The sequence below is a fragment of the Theobroma cacao genome, chromosome 5, assembly GCF_053813885.1.
Source record: "Theobroma cacao isolate CCN51 chromosome 5, ASM5381388v1, whole genome shotgun sequence".
Lineage (NCBI taxonomy): Eukaryota > Viridiplantae > Streptophyta > Magnoliopsida > Malvales > Malvaceae > Theobroma > Theobroma cacao.
In genome coordinates this window covers 19,100,431-19,115,112 of record NC_142643.1, presented here as the reverse complement: position 1 = coordinate 19,115,112, position 14,682 = coordinate 19,100,431, and positions in this window count along the sequence as shown.

Below are 14,682 nucleotides of genomic sequence, written 5' to 3'. Positions count from 1 at the left end.
AGAACTTATTTTAAGTTGAATTTTTTTACATTTTGGGTTAAAACAGATTATAATTGAATGTTTACCTCGAGAAACGTGAAGCAAAAACCATTCATTGAGAAGAAAACTTCTTTTATAGTCACTTATGCCTTCAAAAGCTTTATTTCTTTTTTTAAATGATTATATAATCTTATAACGTATTTTAAGTTGAATTTTTTTACATTTTGGGTTAAAACAGATTATAATTGAATGTTTACCACGGGAAACGTGAAGCAAAAACCATTCATTGAGAAGAAAACTTCTTTTATAGTCACTTATGCCTTCAAAAGCTTTATTTCTTTTTTTAAATGATTATATAATCTTAGAACTTATTTTAAGTTGAATTTTTTTACATTTTGGGTTAAAACAGATTATAATTGAATGTTTACCTCGAGAAACGTGATGCAAAAACCATTCATTGAGAAGAAAACTTCTTTTATAGTCACTTATGCCTTCAAAAGCTTTATTTATGCCTTTAAATGATCATATAATCTCATAATTGATTTTAAGTTGAATTTTTTTTACATTTTGGGGTAAAACGGAATATAATTGAATGTTTACCTTGGGAAACGTGTAGGAAAAAGCATTCATTGAGAAGAAAACTTCTTTTATAGTCACTTATGCCTTCAAAAGCTTTATTTCTCCCTTTAAATGATTATATAATCTCATAATTGATTTTAAGTTGAATTTTTTTTACATTTTGGGGTAAAACAGATTATAATTGAATGTTTACCTCAGGAAACGTGATGCAAAAACCATTCATTGAGAAGAAAACTTCTTTTATAGTCTCTTATGCCTTCAAAAGCTTTATTTATGCCTTTAAATGATCATATAATCTCATAATTGATTTTGAGTTGAATTTTTTTTACATTTTGGGTTAAAACAGATTATAATTGAATGTTTACCTCGGGAAACGTGAAGCAAAAACCATTCATTGAGAAGAAAACTTCTTTTATAGTCACTTATGCCTTCAAAAGCTTTATTTCTCCCTTTAAATGATTATATAATCTTATAACTTATTTTAAGTTGAATTTTTTTACGTTTTGGGTTAAAACAGAATATAATTGAATGTTTACCTCAGGAAACGCGATGCAAAAACCATTCATTGAGAAGAAAACTTCTTTTATAGTCACTTATGCCTTCAAAAGCTTTATTTATGCCTTTAAATGATCATATAATCTCATAATTGATTTTAAGTTGAATTTTTTTTAAATTTTGGGTTAAAACAGATTATAATTGAATGTTTACCTCGGGAAACGTGAAGCAAAAACTATTCATTGAGAAGAAAACTTCTTTTATAGTCACTTATGCCTTCAAAAGCTTTATTTCTCCCTTTAAATGATTATATAATCTTATAATTGATTTTAAGTTGAATTTTTTTTACATTTTGGGGTAAAACAGATTATAATTGAATGTTTACCTTGGGAAACGTGAAGGAAAAAGCATTCATTGAGAAGAAAACTTCTGTTATAGTCACTTATGCCTTCAAAAGCTTTATTTCTCCCTTTAAATGATTATATAATCTTATAACGTATTTTAAGTTGAATTTTTTTACATTTTGGGTTAAAACAGATTATAATTGAATGTTTACCACGGGAAACGTGAAGCAAAAACCATTCATTGAGAAGAAAACTTCTTTTATAGTCACTTATGCCTTCAAAAGCTTTATTTCTCCCTTTAAATGATTATATAATCTTATAACTTATTTTAAGTTGAATTTTTTTACGTTTTGGGTTAAAACAGAATATAATTGAATGTTTACCTCAGGAAACGCGATGCAAAAACCATTCATTGAGAAGAAAACTTCTTTTATAGTCACTTATGCCTTCAAAAGCTTTATTTATGCCTTTAAATGATCATATAAACTCATAATTGATTTTAAGTTGAATTTTTTTTACATTTTGGGTTAAAACAGATTATAATTGAATGTTTACCTCGGGAAACGTGAAGCAAAAACCATTCATTGAGAAGAAAACTTCTTTTATAGTCACTTATGCCTTCAAAAGCTTTATTTCTCCCTTTAAATGATTATATAATCTTATAATTGATTTTAAGTTGAATTTTTTTTACATTTTGGGGTAAAACAGATTATAATTGAATGTTTACCTTGGGAAACGTGAAGGAAAAAGCATTCATTGAGAAGAAAACTTCTGTTATAGGCACTTATGCCTTCAAAAGCTTTATTTCTCCCTTTAAATGATTATATAATCTTATAACTTATTTTAAGTTGAATTTTTTTTACATTTTGGGTTAAAACAGATTATAATTGAATGTTTACCACAGGAAACATGAAGCAAAAACCATTCATTGAGAAGAAAACTTCTTTTATAGTCACTTATGCCTTCAAAAGCTTTATTTCTTTTTTTAAATGATTATATAATCTTAGAACTTATTTTAAGTTGAATTTTTTTACATTTTGGGTTAAAACAGATTATAATTGAATGTTTACCTCGAGAAACGTGAAGCAAAAACCATTCATTGAGAAGAAAACTTCTTTTATAGTCACTTATGCCTTCAAAAGCTTTATTTCTCCCTTTAAATGATTATATAATCTTATAACGTATTTTAAGTTGAATTTTTTTACATTTTGGGTTAAAACAGATTATAATTGAATGTTTACCACGGGAAACGTGAAGCAAAAACCATTCATTGAGAAGAAAACTTCTTTTATAGTCACTTATGCCTTCAAAAGCTTTATTTCTCCCTTTAAATGATTATATAATCTTATAACTTATTTTAATTTGAATTTTTTTTACATTTTGGGTTAAAACAGATTATAATTGAATGTTTACCTTGGGAAACGTGTAGGAAAAAGCATTCATTGAGAAGAAAACTTCTTTTATAGTCACTTATGCCTTCAAAAGCTTTATTTCTCCCTTTAAATGATTATATAATCTCATAATTGATTTTAAGTTGAATTTTTTTTACATTTTGGGGTAAAACAGATTATAATTGAATGTTTACCTCAGGAAACGTGATGCAAAAACCATTCATTGAGAAGAAAACTTCTTTTATAGTCACTTATGCCTTCAAAAGCTTTATTTCTCCCTTTAAATGATTATATAATCTTATAATTGATTTTAAGTTGAATTTTTTTTACATTTTGGGGTAAAACAGATTATAATTGAATGTTTACCTCGAGAAACGTGATGCAAAAACCATTCATTGAGAAGAAAACTTCTTTTATAGTCACTTATGCCTTCAAAAGCTTTATTTCTCCCTTTAAATGATTATATAATCTTATAACTTATTTTAAGTTGAATTTTTTTTACATTTTGGGTTAAAACAGATTATAATTGAATGTTTACCGCAGGAAACATGAAGCAAAAACCATTCATTGAGAAGAAAACTTCTTTTATAGTCACTTATGCCTTCAAAAGCTTTATTTCTTTTTTTAAATGATTATATAATCTTAGAACTTATTTTAAGTTGAATTTTTTTACATTTTGGGTTAAAACAGATTATAATTGAATGTTTACCTCGAGAAACGTGATGCAAAAACCATTCATTGAGAAGAAAACTTCTTTTATAGTCACTTATGCCTTCAAAAGCTTTATTTCTCCCTTTAAATGATTATATAATCTTATAATTGATTTTAAGTTGAATTTTTTTTACATTTTGGGGTAAAACAGATTATAATTGAATGTTTACCTTGGAAAACGTGAAGGAAAAAGCATTCATTGAGAAGAAAACTTCTGTTATAGTCACTTATGCCTTCAAAAGCTTTATTTCTCCCTTTAAATGATTATATAATCTTATAACGTATTTTAAGTTGAATTTTTTTACATTTTGGGTTAAAACAGATTATAATTGAATGTTTACCACGGGAAACGTGAAGCAAAAACCATTCATTGAGAAGAAAACTTCTTTTATAGTCACTTATGCCTTCAAAAGCTTTATTTCTTTTTTTAAATGATTATATAATCTTAGAACTTATTTTAAGTTGAATTTTTTTACATTTTGGGTTAAAACAGATTATAATTGAATGTTTACCTCGAGAAACGTGATGCAAAAACCATTCATTGAGAAGAAAACTTCTTTTATAGTCACTTATGCCTTCAAAAGCTTTATTTATGCCTTTAAATGATCATATAATCTCATAATTGATTTTAAGTTGAATTTTTTTTACATTTTGGGGTAAAACGGAATATAATTGAATGTTTACCTTGGGAAACGTGTAGGAAAAAGCATTCATTGAGAAGAAAACTTCTTTTATAGTCACTTATGCCTTCAAAAGCTTTATTTCTCCCTTTAAATGATTATATAATCTCATAATTGATTTTAAGTTGAATTTTTTTTACATTTTGGGGTAAAACAGATTATAATTGAATGTTTACCTCAGGAAACGTGATGCAAAAACCATTCATTGAGAAGAAAACTTCTTTTATAGTCTCTTATGCCTTCAAAAGCTTTATTTATGCCTTTAAATGATCATATAATCTCAAAATTGATTTTGAGTTGAATTTTTTTTACATTTTGGGTTAAAACAGATTATAATTGAATGTTTACCTCGGGAAACGTGAAGCAAAAACCATTCAATGAGAAGAAAACTTCTTTTATAGTCACTTATGCCTTCAAAAGCTTTATTTCTCCCTTTAAATGATTATATAATCTTATAACTTATTTTAAGTTGAATTTTTTTACGTTTTGGGTTAAAACAGAATATAATTGAATGTTTACCTCAGGAAACGCGATGCAAAAACCATTCATTGAGAAGAAAACTTCTTTTATAGTCACTTATGCCTTCAAAAGCTTTATTTATGCCTTTAAATGATCATATAATCTCATAATTGATTTTAAGTTGAATTTTTTTTACATTTTGGGTTAAAACAGATTATAATTGAATGTTTACCTCGGGAAACGTGAAGCAAAAACCATTCATTGAGAAGAAAACTTCTTTTATAGTCACTTATGCCTTCAAAAGCTTTATTTCTCCCTTTAAATGATTATATAATCTTATAATTGATTTTAAGTTGAATTTTTTTTACATTTTGGGGTAAAACAGATTATAATTGAATGTTTACCTTGGGAAACGTGAAGGAAAAAGCATTCATTGAGAAGAAAACTTCTGTTATAGTCACTTATGCCTTCAAAAGCTTTATTTCTCCGTTTAAATGATTATATAATCTTATAACGTATTTTAAGTTGAATTTTTTTACATTTTGGGTTAAAACAGATTATAATTGAATGTTTACCACGGGAAACGTGAAGCAAAAACCATTCATTGAGAAGAAAACTTCTTTTATAGTCACTTATGCCTTCAAAAGCTTTATTTCTTTTTTTAAATGATTATATAATCTTAGAACTTATTTTAAGTTGAATTTTTTTACATTTTGGGTTAAAACAGATTATAATTGAATATTTACCTCGAGAAACGTGATGCAAAAACCATTCATTGAGAAGAAAACTTCTTTTATAGTCACTTATGCCTTCAAAAGCTTTATTTATGCCTTTAAATGATCATATAATCTCATAATTGATTTTAAGTTGAATTTTTTTTACATTTTGGGGTAAAACGGAATATAATTGAATGTTTACCTTGGGAAACATGTAGGAAAAAGCATTCATTGAGAAGAAAACTTCTTTTATAGTCACTTATGCCTTCAAAAGCTTTATTTCTCCCTTTAAATGATTATATAATCTCATAATTGATTTTAAGTTGAATTTTTTTTACATTTTGGGGTAAAACAGATTATAATTGAATGTTTACCTCAGGAAACGTGATGCAAAAACCATTCATTGAGAAGAAAACTTCTTTTATAGTCTCTTATGCCTTCAAAAGCTTTATTTATGCCTTTAAATGATCATATAATCTCATAATTGATTTTGAGTTGAATTTTTTTTACATTTTGGGTTAAAACAGATTATAATTGAATGTTTACCTCGGGAAACGTGAAGCAAAAACCATTCATTGAGAAGAAAACTTCTTTTATAGTCACTTATGCCTTCAAAAGCTTTATTTCTCCCTTTAAATGATTATATAATCTTATAACTTATTTTAAGTTGAATTTTTTTACGTTTTGGGTTAAAACAGAATATAATTGAATGTTTACCTCAGGAAACGCGATGCAAAAACCATTCATTGAGAAGAAAACTTCTTTTATAGTCACTTATGCCTTCAAAAGCTTTATTTATGCCTTTAAATGATCATATAATCTCATAATTGATTTTAAGTTGAATTTTTTTTACATTTTGGGTTAAAACAGATTATAATTGAATGTTTACCTCGGGAAACGTGAAGCAAAAACCATTCATTGAGAAGAAAACTTCTTTTATAGTCACTTATGCCTTCAAAAGCTTTATTTCTCCCTTTAAATGATTATATAATGTTATAATTGATTTTAAGTTGAATTTTTTTTACATTTTGGGGTAAAACAGATTATAATTGAATGTTTACCTTGGGAAACGTGAAGGAAAAAGCATTCATTGAGAAGAAAACTTCTGTTATAGTCACTTATGCCTTCAAAAGCTTTATTTCTCCCTTTAAATGATTATATAATCTTATAACGTATTTTAAGTTGAATTTTTTTACATTTTGGGTTAAAACAGATTATAATTGAATGTTTACCACGGGAAACGTGAAGCAAAAACCATTCATTGAGAAGAAAACTTCTTTTATAGTCACTTATGCCTTCAAAAGCTTTATTTCTCCCTTTAAATGATTATATAATCTTATAACTTATTTTAAGTTGAATTTTTTTACGTTTTGGGTTAAAACAGAATATAATTGAATGTTTACCTCAGGAAACGCGATGCAAAAACCATTCATTGAGAAGAAAACTTCTTTTATAGTCACTTATGCCTTCAAAAGCTTTATTTATGCCTTTAAATGATCATATAATCTCATAATTGATTTTAAGTTGAATTTTTTTTACATTTTGGGTTAAAACAGATTATAATTGAATGTTTACCTCGGGAAACGTGAAGCAAAAACCATTCATTGAGAAGAAAACTTCTTTTATAGTCACTTATGCCTTCAAAAGCTTTATTTCTCCCTTTAAATGATTATATAATCTTATAATTGATTTTAAGTTGAATATTTTTTACATTTTGGGGTAAAACAGATTATAATTGAATGTTTACCTTGGGAAACGTGAAGGAAAAAGCATTCATTGAGAAGAAAACTTCTGTTATAGTCACTTATGCCTTCAAAAGCTTTATTTCTCCCTTTAAATGATTATATAATCTTATAACTTATTTTAAGTTGAATTTTTTTTACATTTTGGGTTAAAACAGATTATAATTGAATGTTTACCACAGGAAACATGAAGCAAAAACCATTCATTGAGAAGAAAACTTCTTTTATAGTCACTTATGCCTTCAAAAGCTTTATTTCTTTTTTTAAATGATTATATAATCTTAGAACTTATTTTAAGTTGAATTTTTTTACATTTTGGGTTAAAACAGATTATAATTGAATGTTTACCTCGAGAAACGTGATGCAAAAACCATTCATTGAGAAGAAAACTTCTTTTATAGTCACTTATGCCTTCAAAAGCTTTATTTCTCCCTTTAAATGATTATATAATCTTATAACTTATTTTAAGTTGAATTTTTTTTACATTTTGGGTTAAAACAGATTATAATTGAATGTTTACCTTGGGAAACGTGTAGGAAAAAGAATTCATTGAGAAGAAAACTTCTTTTATAGTCACTTATGCCTTCAAAAGCTTTATTTCTCCCTTTAAATGATTATATAATCTCATAATTGATTTTAAGTTGAATTTTTTTTACATTTTGGGGTAAAACAGATTATAATTGAATGTTTACCTCAGGAAACGTGATGCAAAAACCATTCATTGAGAAGAAAACTTCTTTTATAGTCACTTATGCCTTCAAAAGCTTTATTTCTCCCTTTAAATGATTATATAATCTTATAATTGATTTTAAGTTGAATTTTTTTTACATTTTGGGGTAAAACAGATTATAATTGAATGTTTACCTCGAGAAACGTGATGCAAAAACCATTCATTGAGAAGAAAACTTCTTTTATAGTCACTTATGCCTTCAAAAGCTTTATTTCTCCCTTTAAATGATTATATAATCTTATAGCTTATTTTAAGTTGAATTTTTTTTACATTTTGGGTTAAAACAGATTATAATTGAATGTTTACCACAGGAAACATGAAGCAAAAACCATTCATTGAGAAGAAAACTTCTTTTATAGTCACTTATGCCTTCAAAAGCTTTATTTCTTTTTTTAAATGATTATATAATCTTAGAACTTATTTTAAGTTGAATTTTTTTACATTTTGGGTTAAAACAGATTATAATTGAATGTTTACCTCGAGAAACGTGATGCAAAAACCATTCATTGAGAAGAAAACTTCTTTTATAGTCACTTATGCCTTCAAAAGCTTTATTTCTCCCTTTAAATGATTATATAATCTTTAATTGATTTTAAGTTGAATTTTTTTTACATTTTGGGGTAAAACAGATTATAATTGAATGTTTACCTTGGGAAACGTGAAGGAAAAAGCATTCATTGAGAAGAAAACTTCTGTTATAGTCACTTATGCCTTCAAAAGCTTTATTTCTCCCTTTAAATGATTATATAATCTTATAACGTATTTTAAGTTGAATTTTTTTACATTTTGGGTTAAAACAGATTATAATTGAATGTTTACCACGGGAAACGTGAAGCAAAAACCATTCATTGAGAAGAAAACTTCTTTTATAGTCACTTATGCCTTCAAAAGCTTTATTTCTTTTTTTAAATGATTATATAATCTTAGAACTTATTTTAAGTTGAATTTTTTTACATTTTGGGTTAAAACAGATTATAATTGAATGTTTACCTCGAGAAACGTGATGCAAAAACCATTCATTGAGAAGAAAACTTCTTTTATAGTCACTTATGCCTTCAAAAGCTTTATTTATGCCTTTAAATGATCATATAATCTCATAATTGATTTTAAGTTGAATTTTTTTTACATTTTGGGGTAAAACGGAATATAATTGAATGTTTACCTTGGGAAACGTGTAGGAAAAAGCATTCATTGAGAAGAAAACTTCTTTTATAGTCACTTATGCCTTCAAAAGCTTTATTTCTCCCTTTAAATGATTATATAATCTCATAATTGATTTTAAGTTGAATTTTTTTTACATTTTGGGGTAAAACAGATTATAATTGAATGTTTACCTCAGGAAAGGTGATGCAAAAACCATTCATTGAGAAGAAAACTTCTTTTATAGTCTCTTATGCCTTCAAAAGCTTTATTTATGCCTTTAAATGATCATATAATCTCATAATTGATTTTGAGTTGAATTTTTTTTACATTTTGGGTTAAAACAGATTATAATTGAATGTTTACCTCGGGAAACGTGAAGCAAAAACCATTCAATGAGAAGAAAACTTCTTTTATAGTCACTTATGCCTTCAAAAGCTTTATTTCTCCCTTTAAATGATTATATAATCTTATAACTTATTTTAAGTTGAATTTTTTTACGTTTTGGGTTAAAACAGAATATAATTGAATGTTTACCTCAGGAAACGCGATGCAAAAACCATTCATTGAGAAGAAAACTTCTTTTATAGTCACTTATGCCTTCAAAAGCTTTATTTATGCCTTTAAATGATCATATAATCTCATAATTGATTTTAAGTTGAATTTTTTTTACATTTTGGGTTAAAACAGATTATAATTGAATGTTTACCTCGGGAAACGTGAAGCAAAAACCATTCATTGAGAAGAAAACTTCTTTTATAGTCACTTATGCCTTCAAAAGCTTTATTTCTCCCTTTAAATGATTATATAATCTTATAATTGATTTTAAGTTGAATTTTTTTTACATTTTGGGGTAAAACAGATTATAATTGAATGTTTACCTTGGGAAACGTGAAGGAAAAAGCATTCATTGAGAAGAAAACTTCTGTTATAGTCACTTATGCCTTCAAAAGCTTTATTTCTCCCTTTAAATGATTATATAATCTTATAACTTATTTTAAGTTGAATTTTTTTTACATTTTGGGTTAAAACAGATTATAATTGAATGTTTACCACAGGAAACATGAAGCAAAAACCATTCATTGAGAAGAAAACTTCTTTTATAGTCACTTATGCCTTCAAAAGCTTTATTTCTTTTTTTAAATGATTATATAATCTTAGAACTTATTTTAAGTTGAATTTTTTTACATTTTGGGTTAAAACAGATTATAATTGAATGTTTACCTCGAGAAACGTGATGCAAAAACCATTCATTGAGAAGAAAACTTCTTTTATAGTCACTTATGCCTTCAAAAGCTTTATTTCTCCCTTTAAATGATTATATAATCTTATAATTGATTTTAAGTTGAATTTTTTTTACATTTTGGGGTAAAACAGATTATAATTGAATGTTTACCTTGGGAAACGTGAAGGAAAAAGCATTCATTGAGAAGAAAACTTCTGTTATAGTCACTTATGCCTTCAAAAGCTTTATTTCTCCCTTTAAATGATTATATAATCTTATAACTTATTTTAAGTTGAATTTTTTTTACATTTTGGGTTAAAACAGATTATAATTGAATGTTTACCACAGGAAACATGAAGCAAAAACCATTCATTGAGAAGAAAACTTCTTTTATAGTCACTTATGCCTTCAAAAGCTTTATTTCTTTTTTTAAATGATTATATAATCTTAGAACTTATTTTAAGTTGAATTTTTTTACATTTTGGGTTAAAACAGATTATAATTGAATGTTTACCTCGAGAAACGTGATGCAAAAACCATTCATTGAGAAGAAAACTTCTTTTATAGTCACTTATGCCTTCAAAAGCTTTATTTATGCCTTTAAATGATCATATAATCTCATAATTGATTTTAAGTTGATTTTTTTTTACATTTTGGGGTAAAACGGAATATAATTGAATGTTTACCTTGGGAAACGTGTAGGAAAAAGCATTCATTGAGAAGAAAACTTCTTTTATAGTCACTTATGCCTTCAAAAGCTTTATTTCTCCCTTTAAATGATTATATAATCTCATAATTGATTTTAAGTTGAATTTTTTTTACATTTTGGGGTAAAACAGATTATAATTGAATGTTTACCTCAGGAAACGTGATACAAAAACCATTCATTGAGAAGAAAACTTCTTTTATAGTCTCTTATGCCTTCAAAAGCTTTATTTATGCCTTTAAATGATCATATAATCTCATAATTGATTTTGAGTTGAATTTTTTTTACATTTTGGGTTAAAACAGATTATAATTGAATGTTTACCTCGGGAAACGTGAAGCAAAAACCATTCATTGAGAAGAAAACTTCTTTTATAGTCACTTATGCCTTCAAAAGCTTTATTTCTCCCTTTAAATGATTATATAATCTTATAATTGATTTTAAGTTGAATTTTTTTTACATTTTGGGGTAAAACGGAATATAATTGAATGTTTACCTTGGGAAACGTGTAGGAAAAAGCATTCATTGAGAAGAAAACTTCTTTTATAGTCACTTATGCCTTCAAAAGCTTTATTTCTCCCTTTACATGATTATATAATCTCATAATTGATTTTAAGTTGAATTTTTTTTACATTTTGGGGTAAAACAGATTATAATTGAATGTTTACCTCAGGAAACGTGATGCAAAAACCATTCATTGAGAAGAAAACTTCTTTTATAGTCTCTTATGCCTTCAAAAGCTTTATTTATGCCTTTAAATGATCATATAATCTCATAATTGATTTTGAGTTGAATTTTTTTTACAGTTTGGGTTAAAACAGATTATAATTGAATGTTTACCTCGGGAAACGTGAAGCAAAAACCATTCATTGAGAAGAAAACTTCTTTCATAGTCACTTATGCCTTCAAAAGCTTTATTTCTCCCTTTAAATGATTATATAATCTTATAATTGATTTTAAGTTGAATTTTTTTTACATTTTGGGGTAAAACGGAATATAATTGAATGTTTACCTTGGGAAACGTGTAGGAAAAAGCATTCATTGAGAAGAAAACTTCTTTTATAGTCACTTATGCCTTCAAAAGCTTTATTTCTCCCTTTAAATGATTATATAATCTTATAGCTTATTTTAAGTTGAATTTTTTTTACATTTTGGGTTAAAACAGATTATAATTGAATGTTTACCACAGGAAACATGAAGCAAAAACCATTCATTGAGAAGAAAACTTCTTTTATAGTCACTTATGCCTTCAAAAGCTTTATTTCTTTTTTTAAATGATTATATAATCTTAGAACTTATTTTAAGTTGAATTTTTTTACATTTTGGGTTAAAACAGATTATAATTGAATGTTTACCTCGAGAAACGTGATGCAAAAACCATTCATTGAGAAGAAAACTTCTTTTATAGTCACTTATGCCTTCAAAAGCTTTATTTCTCCCTTTAAATGATTATATAATCTTTAATTGATTTTAAGTTGAATTTTTTTTACATTTTGGGGTAAAACAGATTATAATTGAATGTTTACCTTGGGAAACGTGAAGGAAAAAGCATTCATTGAGAAGAAAACTTCTGTTATAGTCACTTATGCCTTCAAAAGCTTTATTTCTCCCTTTAAATGATTATATAATCTTATAACGTATTTTAAGTTGAATTTTTTTACATTTTGGGTTAAAACAGATTATAATTGAATGTTTACCACGGGAAACGTGAAGCAAAAACCATTCATTGAGAAGAAAACTTCTTTTATAGTCACTTATGCCTTCAAAAGCTTTATTTCTTTTTTTAAATGATTATATAATCTTAGAACTTATTTTAAGTTGAATTTTTTTACATTTTGGGTTAAAACAGATTATAATTGAATGTTTACCTCGAGAAACGTGATGCAAAAACCATTCATTGAGAAGAAAACTTCTTTTATAGTCACTTATGCCTTCAAAAGCTTTATTTATGCCTTTAAATGATCATATAATCTCATAATTGATTTTAAGTTGAATTTTTTTTACATTTTGGGGTAAAACGGAATATAATTGAATGTTTACCTTGGGAAACGTGTAGGAAAAAGCATTCATTGAGAAGAAAACTTCTTTTATAGTCACTTATGCCTTCAAAAGCTTTATTTCTCCCTTTAAATGATTATATAATCTCATAATTGATTTTAAGTTGAATTTTTTTTACATTTTGGGGTAAAACAGATTATAATTGAATGTTTACCTCAGGAAAGGTGATGCAAAAACCATTCATTGAGAAGAAAACTTCTTTTATAGTCTCTTATGCCTTCAAAAGCTTTATTTATGCCTTTAAATGATCATATAATCTCATAATTGATTTTGAGTTGAATTTTTTTTACATTTTGGGTTAAAACAGATTATAATTGAATGTTTACCTCGGGAAACGTGAAGCAAAAACCATTCAATGAGAAGAAAACTTCTTTTATAGTCACTTATGCCTTCAAAAGCTTTATTTCTCCCTTTAAATGATTATATAATCTTATAACTTATTTTAAGTTGAATTTTTTTACGTTTTGGGTTAAAACAGAATATAATTGAATGTTTACCTCAGGAAACGCGATGCAAAAACCATTCATTGAGAAGAAAACTTCTTTTATAGTCACTTATGCCTTCAAAAGCTTTATTTATGCCTTTAAATGATCATATAATCTCATAATTGATTTTAAGTTGAATTTTTTTTACATTTTGGGTTAAAACAGATTATAATTGAATGTTTACCTCGGGAAACGTGAAGCAAAAACCATTCATTGAGAAGAAAACTTCTTTTATAGTCACTTATGCCTTCAAAAGCTTTATTTCTCCCTTTAAATGATTATATAATCTTATAATTGATTTTAAGTTGAATTTTTTTTACATTTTGGGGTAAAACAGATTATAATTGAATGTTTACCTTGGGAAACGTGAAGGAAAAAGCATTCATTGAGAAGAAAACTTCTGTTATAGTCACTTATGCCTTCAAAAGCTTTATTTCTCCCTTTAAATGATTATATAATCTTATAACTTATTTTAAGTTGAATTTTTTTTACATTTTGGGTTAAAACAGATTATAATTGAATGTTTACCACAGGAAACATGAAGCAAAAACCATTCATTGAGAAGAAAACTTCTTTTATAGTCACTTATGCCTTCAAAAGCTTTATTTCTTTTTTTAAATGATTATATAATCTTAGAACTTATTTTAAGTTGAATTTTTTTACATTTTGGGTTAAAACAGATTATAATTGAATGTTTACCTCGAGAAACGTGATGCAAAAACCATTCATTGAGAAGAAAACTTCTTTTATAGTCACTTATGCCTTCAAAAGCTTTATTTCTCCCTTTAAATGATTATATAATCTTATAATTGATTTTAAGTTGAATTTTTTTTACATTTTGGGGTAAAACAGATTATAATTGAATGTTTACCTTGGGAAACGTGAAGGAAAAAGCATTCATTGAGAAGAAAACTTCTGTTATAGTCACTTATGCCTTCAAAAGCTTTATTTCTCCCTTTAAATGATTATATAATCTTATAACTTATTTTAAGTTGAATTTTTTTTACATTTTGGGTTAAAACAGATTATAATTGAATGTTTACCACAGGAAACATGAAGCAAAAACCATTCATTGAGAAGAAAACTTCTTTTATAGTCACTTATGCCTTCAAAAGCTTTATTTCTTTTTTTAAATGATTATATAATCTTAGAACTTATTTTAAGTTGAATTTTTTTACATTTTGGGTTAAAACAGATTATAATTGAATGTTTACCTCGAGAAACGTGATGCAAAAACCATTC